Source organism: Aristolochia californica, unplaced genomic scaffold (genome assembly GCF_029961685.1).
Source record: "Aristolochia californica isolate CCGP_79_NKW_82.1479 unplaced genomic scaffold, dmAriCali1.0.hap1 SCAF_11, whole genome shotgun sequence".
In the NCBI taxonomy this organism is placed as follows: Eukaryota; Viridiplantae; Streptophyta; class Magnoliopsida; order Piperales; family Aristolochiaceae; genus Aristolochia; species Aristolochia californica.
Window position 1 is genome coordinate 2,318,405 of NW_027181782.1, and position 13,546 is coordinate 2,331,950.

A 13,546-nucleotide genomic window follows, 5' to 3' on the forward strand; every position below is an offset into this window, starting at 1 on the left:
TAACAGGCTCGATCGAACCAACAATCTAACCACAATTCAATCAAAGAAAATTTCCGCACCTTTTCAGTAGTCACAGTGATCGGACACCGGAGAGAAGAGAAATAACGTCCGCGACTGCGAGTACTGAATCGCATGAAGAGAAATACGCCCAAGAGCTTGCGAGGGGAGCTGTTTCTAATAGAGACATATTGAATTACTAAAATACCCCCATGCTGGTCGTACGTGTGTTTTTTGGCGTAAGCAGAAGGCACGTGCTGTGGGGCGAAAGGCTAAGGTAGGACTCAAAATATTATCTATCCAACGGGACTGAAATTAGTTATTAGAACACTATGATGATTCAAACACCAATTCTAACCCAAAGTAGAAATTTAGTACTTCCTTAGTGCTTGTTTGGAACCTATAAAAAAAAATAATAATAATAATAAATAAATAAATAAAATAAGAGAGAGAGAGAGTTATTTTCTGTTGTTATTAGAATTCAAATAGAGGCAAATCTACCGATTTTTTTAAATCATTCTTATCGCCAAAACTAAAACGTGGTCACGATTAGTCTAAAGTTTGTGAATATTTGGTTTTTGAAACCATGTTGAGAGCATGTGGGTGGACGAGAAGAGTTTACATTGAGAAAGACTTTTAGTTTCTTGGACGCCAAGGAAGGATTTCGGTGGCATCGTTAATGAAAAGTCAATGTCATGGCCTAAAGGTCGGGGAAAAGTTTATTTAACAAAGAACTTGATCGAATCTTTTCTTTTCATTGAAATGGGAATCAAGTTTTTGACCAGGATTAGGTAAGTTAGAAATAGTATTAAATCTTGTTTAATAAGTTAATAAAAAAGTAAATCAAACAAAAGGAGCCTAAAAGGCTTCATTCTTCAATAAAAATAAATAAAATAATAATAAAGCTTTCTTGATAATAAGAGTTCAGAAGAGCCTTAACTCTTATCCGATGCAGGCGGCTACTGGCGCATCCCATGAATGTGCCTTTATGGAAAATGGCCGACCAAAGATATTGTAGGAGCCTTGATTGATGTGACAAATAGGCCAGCTGTGTGCCGGAGGATAAGATTTCCTCTGTAGCTTTTGGACGGACTTGGCCGACGAATCTGGAACAGATTTATCTGTCATAGTCATATCCTGCAAAGTAATTATTTCTTTTTAGATGTTGCCTTGAATGCTTGCAACATGAGATTAATATATTCTTCCGGATCCTCATCAGGTGGCTGACTATCCGGTAAAGAGTCTTGAGCATTATCATCTTGCTCAATGCTATTATAATCAATATCTTCCTCATCTTCAGCAGCAGAAGGTTCAGATACGGACATGTTGTCGTCTGCTGGATGGGGAGAAGAAGTGCCTTCATTGCAATGAGTATCCATAGAATCCTTCATTGATTCTAGTAATTTTTTCGTAATATCCTTTTCCGAGATATTCGGAATTAAACTCTTTAATTGAGTTTTGAAACTGGCAAATAAATTGTCGGAGTCATAATGGACTTCCGGGATGCGATGCAATCCAAGATTGTTTTCATTTTGTATGATAGCAGACTTAATTTCTGCAACTTTGGTATCAATATTGGGGAAATTTTTCCACCATCGAACATGAAAAGTTCGTAATAATACTGGTAGGCTTTTATCATTAAAGCCTGTAGTACAATCCCATCTCCAAATCCATGGTAGAGAAAATACCATAAAGAAGATAAGACTGTCCCATTGCTTTGGGGGTTTTTCATAACCCAGAGCTTTAAGCTCAGGACTGGATTGAGTCCATTTACTAAAACAAGCCTTAATGGGCTCAGGTAATATTGAAATGGGTGGCCCAAATTTGATCCACCATGCAAATACCCAACTGGGTAGAGGTAAATGACCTCTGAAAGACATTCTTTTCCCATTGGAAAAACCAGGAATGCCTATGGGAAGGATTTTGGTAATAAAAGGTATTATACCATGAATCCATATAATCCAGATAATTAAATTCCTTATCATTAGGAAGGTTAGCTGCTTTAGCCAAATCAAATTTTCCCCATGTTGAGGGATGCATGAATCTTTGGATTGTACATTTACTGTACGCTCTTGGGCTATCCCATTTAGCCACATTTGTCAGTGTATGATGCACTGATATAGAATTTAAATGAACCAAAATAGATTCAAAGGAATACCATCGTTTTCCTGCACGGATGGGACAGTAGGCTTCTCCAAGCCATTTCTGTAACATCTCCCAGGAATCCAATGTACCCTCAAGATCCTCTTTATTGAGGAGTAGAATTGTTTCCGTATCCGGAAGAGTAATATACTCTGGTTCTACTTCAAGTGTCTCTTTATACGACACTGGGGCTTTGCCCTTCTTGTCTGAGGAATATCCTCTTTCTGGATTCTTTCGGCCTCGGCCTCTGGATTGTTGATTTCCACGTCCTCTCATTGGGAGTGGATTGCCCCTTGCGGGGTTATACATGATTTTGACCCTGGAGAAATTCACGGGTTAGAAAATCAGGTAAGGAGTTCAATTCTCCTTTGATATGTTCTATATCAAAATCAAAGGCGCTTAATTCCGCCTGCCATCTGGCAAAGATTTGTTTGGAAGTAAGATTCTTCACGTCCTTCTTAAGAATCGATTTGGCTGCTGAACAATCAACTCTTAAAAGGAATTTTTGATTTAATAAATCATCCTGGAATTTATGAATGCACTTAATTATTGCCAATATTTCTTGTTTTACAGTGGAATAATTAAGCTGTGCATCATGCCAGTTGCCAGAGGTAAATCGAACAAGTTCTTCTTTACCTGATGGATTTTGTTGTTTCAAAATACCACCATAGCCTATATGGGAGGCATCTGTCTCGACAACCTTCGGATACGAAGGATTAGTTAGGTTAAGACAAGGGAGTTGTTTAACCTTACTCTTAATTAGTTGGACTGCCTGGGTATGATTGGGAGTAGTCCAGGGCTCAGGATTCTTTCTGAGTCTTTTATGTAATATTGCAGAATCTTGTGCAAGATGAGGATAATAATCTGCAATATAATTGAGACTTCCTAAAAATCTCTGAAGTTGAGTTTTCTCCAATAGTTCATCTGGGAACTTAGAGGCAAACTCAATGCTTCGATCAATGGGAACTATTTTTCCCTTGTGAATATTATGACCTAAAAATCTAACAGAAGTCTGGAATAATTTCATTTTCGGTGCCGATATCACCAACCCATGTTTTCTAATAACTGATTTGAAAACATGTAAATGCTTAAAATGAGCATCAAGAGATTCTGAATAAACTAGAATATCATCAATATAAACAATGGTAAATTCAGAATAAGGAGCAAATATATCATTCATGATATTTTGAAATTCAGATGGAGCATTTTTCAAACCGAAAGGCATAACATTCCATTCAAAGTGACCAAAAGGGACAGTGAATGCAGTTTTATATTTATCCTTTTCATTAATTTGAATTTGCCAATATCCAGATTTCAAATCAAATTTGGAAAAGATTTTAGCAGAAAATAATCTGTCTAATAAATCTTTTTTATTTGGGATGGGGTATCGAATCCATCGCAAACAATCATTTAGTGGTTTGTAATTAACCACAAGTCTGGGAACACCTCGTTCCTTCTCTGCATTTTTATTTACATAAAAAGCAGTACAACTCCATGGGGAGTAAGATTTTCTAATTAAGTTTTTAGCCAATAGATTTTGGATTTCCTTTTTGCAGAGGTCTAGTAAAGCATGTTTCATTTGACTAGGCCTAGCTTTGGTGGGAATGGTTCTTTCATTGAACCCATCAATATAGGGTAAAGACACAATATATTTATGTCGATCCCAAAAGGCTGTAGGAATTTCACTACAAATTTCTTGGGTTAATAATTTCTGAAGAGAACTAATTTTCTCTTTGATATCTAGAGTTTCCAATTGTTGTTCAAGGGTTAACAACTGTAATTCTTTGTGCAGGAAACTCAGATGATGTTCTTTAACACTTCTCAATTCAGAGATCTCATTAATGAAGCTAATTTGAGGAGGAGATTTGAATGAGAAATAAATAGGTTTATTATTAACCTGACCTTGGATTCCATGATTATCGATGCCTTTTATTGGCATGATTTTCTCCAGAAATGGAGTACCTAATATGACTTGTTGAGTCATATTCTTGACTAATAAAAAGTCAGTTATAATGCACTGATTATTAGTGCAGATGGAGGCATTATTCAATTTGTATTTAATTGTCATTTTGTCTCCATTGGCATTTGCCAAAGTTTGAGTGGTTTTCTCAAAATATTGGGTTGGAATTAACCCTTCCTGGATGGAGTTTAGGTATGCTCCACTATCGATCAGCGCTGTCAGTTTAGGAATGACAAAGTTCTGATCAATCACCAAATTAATTACAGTATGCCATCTTTGATGGATGACTTTAGTAATTTGATTCAAAAAAGAACCTTCAGGTGTCTTTTCTGATAAACATGTGTTTTCACATTTTTGTTCAAGCTTTTTATATAAAGATTTTAATTCTTTTAATTCATGCTTGATTTCTTTAATTTCTCCTTGTAATGAGGAGATGGTTATTGGTTGTTTTGAAGCGGTGTTTGCTTCATAACGACCAATAATTTCCTTCAAAGAATAAGGTTTTACTCCTTGGATGGGAGGACTATTCTTGGAAATACTTTGAATTTGATCGAGATATTCTTTAATTAAATATCTCTTGGTTTGAGGATCTTCCTCTTGATCAATGTTCTCTAACATGCTGCGTTGCAGGGATGTCAGAACATTAATTTGATGCATTTGAGCTACAGATTGGAGATGAGAACAGCTACAATCTGGATCATCTGATGGGCTGGATGAGGCATAATCAATATCATCTCCAGAATCAGAATTTAAGAGAATTTTAGCCAACTGGATTCTCAATCCTTCATCTATCTGAAGTTGGTTTAATTTCTCTTTGGTTTTGCATCTATTTGAATAGTGGCCTAATTTACCACATTTATAACAGACAATTTTCTTTTTGTCTGGAGGAGTCCTTCTAGGAGGAGGTCTTCGAGGAGGTCTCCTAGGTTTTGGACGAGCCTTTTGATGAGACTGTCTTTTGGGATATCTCCTACTCTGGTGAGAGTAGGGTTCTCTCTTGGAGGAATGAGAGACTTTCCCTTTACCCTTCCTTTGATGAGAAGGTTGGGGTCCTGTGTCACAAGCAAATTGTTCACAGAATTCCCCAAGCTCACGCTTACCAGAAAGATTCTGTTGTTTAAGCTGAGCCTGAAGCTTTAAATCATTACATAGGGCCATTCCTTCTTCGATTATAACACTGGTAAGAAGGCCATATGTATATTGGTGGTAATTGATTGCACCACCCTCATTACCTATTCGCTTTCTGACTTTGTTGGCAAAAAGCGGAGGTAAGCCATCAATGTATTTGGCTTTCCAATATTCATTATTGGCATCAGTTCTTTGCATTACTCTAGAGAGGAAAACATCTTTATACCATCTGAAATGGCTAAGTGTTTTACACCTTAAGTTTTGCAATGTCTCTCTTCCCTTATCTGTTTGGGAAGTAAGTCTGCCAATAAAATGATGAACAATACAGGAGATTAAGGTATAAACTGCATCATCCTCGCCAAGGTATGCGAGACCTGCTTCAGTTTTAATTACCTTTTTGGAATTATAAATTTCCTGATGTTGATCATGGGTGAGGAGATTATCCCACCAACCTTTTAGGATTCCCGAGAATCCAGCAGTTATCATTTCTGCTATTCCTTGATCGGAATTTTTATGTTGTCTACAGATGGTAGCATACATTAACATCCGTTGACAATGTTCCATTATCTGATATTCAGATAAGCCATCTATACTCCATTCATAGATGGTTTTCCCATCATAGGATTTCTGATCTAGATACAAATTTTCTTCATACAATAGGTCCTGAGGTGTAGGCCTATGGTAGCATCGTTTAAGTTCTAGATCCCATTTCCGAGTAGATGATTTCTGATAATCCAATTTTTGGATACTCGGTTGATCTTGAATCATTTCCTGAAGCATTTCTTCAGTCTGAGTGATATTGGTTAAACCCAATTTATGAGGATCTGGATTTTGACCGATATCAGAATCAGAGTATGCTGAAGGAGTTAAATCTTCAGAATTATTTTGAGATAAAGAACCTTCTTGTGATTCTTCATCCTGTGAATGGTCAACTTCCAAAACATGTAGAATTGGTAAATGTTTTTGGATGTGTTGACTCACCACATTAGCCGATGTTTCTGGCTTCTTCTGGGCTTGTTTAATCTGCTCTTCCGAGAGATTTAATTTGCCAAGCCTTAATAACAATTCTTCTATTACCTCGGAATTGTTATCTAATTTAAAGTTCCTTACTGGAACAGGGGGTTTGATGAGTGGTTTATCATTCATCAACAATGGTAATTTTCGAGAAGATAAGTCATAAGGATTTTGACATACCTTTTCGGTAACATCTTTTTCTAATAAATCTTCCATACGGGTCAGCTGTTGGCCGATCGTTTGAAGATTTAAATTGGTGAAGTTGTTTTGTCTTCTGATTTGACCCATAGGGTTTATGGTCACTTCAGGGTTAACAAAAGCAACTGCTTCAACAAATTCAGGAGATTTTCCTGAGGGACTTGCAAATTCAAGTTTAATTGGATCAGTGGGAGGATGGACTGATCTGATATTGATGCCAGACATAAGATGCCATTCTTTCGTTAGGGTAGAAAGAGATGGAGCATTGGAAGAAGAAACTAAGGGTCGTTTCTCTGCCTTCTTGAGTCTGGTTTGCATGAACCAATCAACAAAGGACATAATAACCTTATTTGTTTCCAAATAAAGATAAAAGTCATTTGAGAATTCCATGCGTTCTGCGGCCCCATAGGTGTCAAAAAACCAATTTTTGAAACCTAGATTATTGGGGTGAAAGAATTCAGCTTTAATGGCTGCTCTATCCACCACAAAAGGTGGTGGGTCTGGGTTACTCTGGAAAGGTGTATAAATCATGTTTACAGAGTAAAACCAGTCATTTCACTGGGAGTGGGAGAAGTGCGATCATGCTCCCTTTCTCGGTAGACCGTGAATATCCAGGTATGAAGTGAATTATTATAAATTTTATATATCTTAATCAGAGTTAAGGCTCTGTAATTGGTATCAGAGCCATGGAAGGCTAAACCGTGAATATCCAGGTATGAAGTGAATTATTATAAATTTTATATATCTTAATCATCAGAGGAGTTAACTTCGTTCCCATAATGTTATACTACTTTACTATTCATCTTCGTTCCTGTTATGATATGGAACGTCACCCAAGTCGCGTTGAGGTATGCCCGTGTTGCCGTTGCCGTGAATAGGCGTAGGCGTTGAAGGGCCACTATACTCTTAAATCGTTGACAGACGTGTATCTGATCAAGAAGATGATGAACAGTAAATTGATTATGATATTAGGAATCAAAGTTTGCTTCGTTCATGATTACAATATATTCTGTTTATAATATGTTTACTTCATACTAGGATATTCCTCCTTCTGGTTCTCTTTTTACCACTCTTTAGCTGTAGGTTAATTTAGTTTACTTTTATTTTGTGTAATTGTTTTTATCATTATAATTTGTTGTTAAATGGCATCCAGTAGTAGGAGTACTGGATCAGTTAAGAATGCATCTTTGGTTGAATATAAAGTTCAACAACAATTAAATGATTGGACAATTCCGTCCATAAAACCTACATCAATCTACAAGAAAGGAACTTTCACCCTTTCGAGTACCATGGGAATTAAAACCATGGAACAAACAATTAATCTTGAAAATCAAGATTCCACTCTAAAATTATTAGAGTTAACAGATCTCAATAAGTATCTAGCCGATACTGAGAAAAAATATATGCATATTGGATGCATACAGATTGCGTTCAAACCCTTGACCTTATTAGGGATGAACACATGTCTACAGGCCATTCTTAGAGATGGTCGTTGTTTGGATTGGAAACCCTCATTAATGGGTATCGTAGAAACAAGTCTCAGTAGGGGACCTGTTTACTTTAATGTCCATCCAAACCTTACCCTATCATTAACAGATAGGAATTTGTTAGAATCTGTTCAATTGAGGATTATAACACAGGGATACAATTTTATTCCTGGAACTGAAACCATTGCTGTAATAGCAAGGATTCATTTCAAAATTATGAATACTTTAGTCCCTAAGGTATTACACTTACCAGATCAAGGTAAGACTGTTTTGATCGAAACAGATCTCATGAGTGCGAATATAGCCACTCCAAGAATGATCAATTGGGAGGAAATTCATTTCCCAGCCAACTGGACTATTCCTCAGGCTGTTCCTCCACGACTCCTGATTAATCAGGATATTGATCAGGTCATCCAATCAACTGATGGCGATGTGGTAATCAATTTCAAAGATAAGACTCCATACCGAGTCTCTTTACCACCCACGTCATCCCGATATTCGGATGTAGGCCCATCTTCGCGCCTACAGGAATTGGATGAAAAACAATCCTTAAAGGATGATTCCTCATTAAAAGGAATCCAACCTTCCCCATTGAGAAAGACTTTTAGTTTCTTGGACGCCAAGGAAGGATTTCGGTGGCATCGTTAATGAAAAGTCAATGTCATGGCCTAAAGGTCGGGGAAAAGTTTATTTAACAAAGAACTTGATCGAATCTTTTCTTTTCATTGAAATGGGAATCAAGTTTTTGACCAGGATTAGGTAAGTTAGAAATAGTATTAAATCTTGTTTAATAAGTTAATAAAAAAGTAAATCAAACAAAAGGAGCCTAAAAGGCTTCATTCTTCAATAAAAATAAATAAAATAATAATAAAGCTTTCTTGGACAAATAAGTAGACGAGACAGAAAAAAATAACAAACTTTATTTGGTGTCACAGTTAATGGATTTTCTCTCAAAAAACATGTTCGTGCATCTAAACAAGACAAACTATATTTATCTTTCATTTTTTCTCTTATTTCCCATGGGCATCCAAACAAGAAAAAAGTAACTTATTTTCTTTTCTTTTCTTTTCTCTTTCTTTACCTCCTCTTTTTCTTTTTTTCTCTCCGCTTTCCGTGTTCCAAACACAACTTTAGGCATAGTGACAAATCACGTTACGCAAGCCATCAAAACAAACAAAAATAACAAAGGAAGATGAACCATAAAGGAGTCTTTGTTCGTTGAAATTTCAAGGGAAAAGTTGGAAAATATTTTCCATCTAAATAGATTTTCAAATTAGAAAGACTTTTCATGTAGGTTGGCCTCTCAAAAAGTTGTATGCTTTCAGGGGGAATTGGAATAAAACAATTTCCAAAGTTAGGACTACGCAAAAACAAAAAGAGTAAAATAGTTTCCTTTGGAACAAAAGTTTGTAATGTTTGTATGGTTTCTATAATAAAAAAAACATTCACCTCTTTATTTTCATTCCTCAAGAGTTCAATGACCAAATTATTACATTTTGTTTACCTATGTTTCAATATAAAACACAAAAGCTACTATTATATACTGGAGATATTATTTTCTTAAGAAAAAAAATATTTTTATATAAATTAATTAATACAATAAGTACAAGATTAAGTAGAAATGCTACCTAATTGATTTTCTTTTAAATAGTTTTCATGTATATATATTTTTATAGATAAATAAAGAGAGAGAGAGAGAGAGAGAGAGAGAGAGAGAGAGAGAATTCAATGAAATCATTTCTCTCGAGACTGGCAAAATTTTGATATGTTGAATCATATCCTATTGGCTATTCTTTTTATCAGGTATTTTATTTAACTAGCACTATGTAACATATAAAAGTTTTTCATGCTAAGTCAAAGGAAGATGAAGGAGAAAAAATAAAATAAAAATTCCCACAAGATTTTCACTTTAGATGAAAAATCGGATTTTCATCTAATGACTCAGCTCACAAGAAAAGAAGTTCAACTATTTTTTTTAAAGAAGTTTGGGCACAACTTCGCTTCACCATGACCAGAGGTCGACTCAAGGCCAAAACTGCATTCGTAGTTACTAAAGCTCAACTTCGGGTGAAGCAACATCTAACCAAAAACGCATTCTACTACTTGCTTCATTTATCCACGATGTTCAATTTGCTTGTTTGGGTGCAAGGATCATTCACTTCACCTTTAACAATTAGCACGTCAATCATCTAAAGCTTCAAGAAAGAGAAGTGAACTCCTATTTTTATTTTAGAATTTGATGTTTTTCAACCAGTTCATTGGTGTCACTGATGCAAAACCAAAAGTAGTTGAATTTTGAGGACACTTCACTAGTGCGGAAGGGATAAAAAAGTCGAGGACATCGATTGGTAATAGGAGCAAAGTTGTGGATTTGGAGAAAGGGAACATCTCTCTTTATATCAATTTTTCTCTTCTTTGTTTTCCTAGGAATGAGTATTGGTCTATTTGTTTCCAATAGTCTCACTATAAATGATGTACAAAGCTTTTATCAATTCTCCCCTTATTCTCTACCTTTAACAACCTCCTTACCTAGTTAAAAGATGGCCACAAGCAACAATGGTAGATCTTGTAGTGGAGAATGGTATTGTTGGCACCTTTCACTTGGAACTGGTCATAACTCTTTATATATATTAGATACACATTCATTTTTTTTCGTCTCAATGAACTACAACATTGACTTCCCCTTTTTTTGTTTTTTTCTTCTTACTGAAAAATATATTACAAGACCATTAGAAACCGATATACTCAATCTTCTTATTTGTTTCAATTAGCCATCACTACATATGGGTTGTAGGGCTAATTGAAACAAGAAAATAAGTGCAAGTATTTGTTTTAAAGAAGCTAGGGCACAACTTCGCTTCACCATGACCAGAGGTCGGCTCAAGGCCAAAACACCGCATTCACACATTCATTTTTTTTCATCTCAATGAACGACAACATTGATTAGGATTGATCGTTCTTTTTTTTTCCTAACTTTTGTTATGTTCCCCTTTTTTGTTTTTTTCTTCTTACTGAAAAACATATTACAAGACCATTAGAAACCGATATACTCAATCTTCTTATTTGTTTCAATTAGCCATCACTACATATGGGTTGTAGGGCTAATTGAAACAAGAAAATAAGTGCAAGTATTTGTTTTAAAGAAGCTAGGGTACAACTTCGCTTCACCATAACCAGAGGTCGACTCAAGGCCAAAACATCGCATTCACACGTTCATTTTTTTTCGTCTTAATGAACGACAACATCGACTAGGATTGATCGTTCTTTCTTTTTCCTAACTTTTGTTATGTTCCCTTTTTTTTGTTTTTTTTTCTTACTAAAAAATATATTACAAGACCATTAGAAACCGTTATACCCGATCTTCTTATTTGTTTCAATTAGCCATCACTACATATGGGTTGTGGTTTGTAGGGCTAATTGCAATATAATTCTCATTGTTAGTCTTAAATAAGTTATTATGGTATAAAAACTATGGTGAGGTAGTGCATTGCTATAACAACAGCATAATATATTTTAAAATTTTAATTAATGATGATATTTTTTAAATATTATAATATATATATATATATTTATTTTAATATATAATATAAGATAATGTTTTCCTTCCTTCATAAAAGAGGGCGCAGAGAGACATGAATTAGATAAAGAAAGGACGGAGTCACACCTAGCACGTTTCCAACTCTTCCTGACACCAGAGTGGCATTCTCGTGGTTTTATGGTAAATATTAGTTGTTTATTCGGAGCATAAGGAGACAATAGTGTGAGCTGGCATTAAGACGTTTTCGTCACGCAAGAGACTTTTTACTGCGAAAATAGTCTGACTTTTGTATAAATTTACGAAATTGACACAATGGTGGTCCTCGAGTTGTTTGATAGTTTATTCCTTTAATTTACAACCTAATTTTGGGTATTAAATATTAAATTATTAATCTTAAAATACAAAATTTTGTCAATAAATATTTAAATAAAATATAATATTTCTGTCATTTTATTTTTATTTGGCGGCATAAAGGGTTACTTAATTACATATATTTAATTTAAGTTAATTATTTACATTTCTTAATTATCCCAAAAAATCCAAGACGTGTGGAAAGTCAAAAGGCGATTCATTAGGGGTAGTCTTTTAATAATCTTACAAACGAGGGGTAAAATTGTAAGAGTGGATGATATTACCGTAGAAAGGACTGGGGGTAGAAAATGCGACAGCTGCCGTTTCCATTTAAAGCGACGCCTTAAAGTCTTATTCTTGAACTAGACGACAAAAACAGATGTTGAAGCAGTTTGCCGGTGACCGGAAAGCGAGTCCGGTCACCGGCTAGTCAATCTAGGTCAAACGACACCAAATATCTGAATATCAACTTCGTTGTCCCTAATTACTAAAACTACCCCTGACCTGCCAATGCGCGTGAAAGCATTTTAAATGACCAAAAGACCCCTGTTTTGGAAATCTAATATTATTGTTTTCACTTTCTCTAGTAAATATGAAAAATTAAGAACTTAAAAGACCATTTTTTTCCAAAGAATAAAAGAGTGCTAATAATTAATTTTTGGTTTCGACTATAAAAATATAGAGTCAACTTTTGACTCAAAGGTTATATCGAGAAAATTGTCCGATGGGTATTTGGGTTTAAATTTCATCAACCGACCACGAATGAAAGGATGCATATAATTAACATTACTAAATAAAAACCTGAATAATTATTAACAATCACGTATTTGAAAAGAGTCGATTTGTCTCTATCTTTTGCATTTATTGATCAAGCTCATTCTTATCTGTCTAGTTATATTAGGACATAATACAGCCGAGATCCCGACTGTATAACTCCATTGCCTATATAATGCTATGTCCCTTTGTTACTCTTCCTATCCCTTTGTCGAAAAGTTTTGTTGTCTATAATATTTAACATTGCGAAATTTTCAGAAGGGCAGTTCGTCGTAGCAGGTTTTATATATCGTTTGAAAGGTACGTATTTATCTAGTTTGGATAGTTAATTTGTATTTCGTTAATTCAACATAATAAAAACAATTGAAAGTTTTTTGTTTCAATTTTTTTTGTAAGAAACTAAGTTATTGTGAGGTATGAATTGTTTTGCTAGAGCGATCATTGATCTCTATAACTATTTTATAATCGTACAATAACATTTTACTTTTTTTAAGATTATCGCTAGTTTCTGTGCTAGTTTACTAGTATTTCAATAATCGTTTGTATGGTACTGGGTGTCGATTTTATGGGGTTTGGTTGTGTATCTGGTATTGCAAAAAAATCATCTTATGAGTAAAATTATTATAAAACCTAATTTTTTTGTTCCTAATACCATAATATTGAAGAATAATTCAGTACATAAAAGAAAAAAAAAGCATATTAGTTCATACTGATTTTCTCTCATTGGAAGGTTATTATTGTAATTTGGGCTTTGGTTTTCTTGGCTCAAAGCTGTTTTTGGAGGTAGAAACAAGAAATTCTGAACTCAAAGGTCAGTGCCAGTTTCGTTAATTTAAGCTTTTCCGAGGGCGTTAGTGAATTGCTGTTATCCGGCGAGCCGTGGTAAGCGGGCCGAGCCCTAGAGTTCATTTAAAAGGGGGATTCTCGAAAGGGCAAAAAAAAAAAAAAAAGAAATAT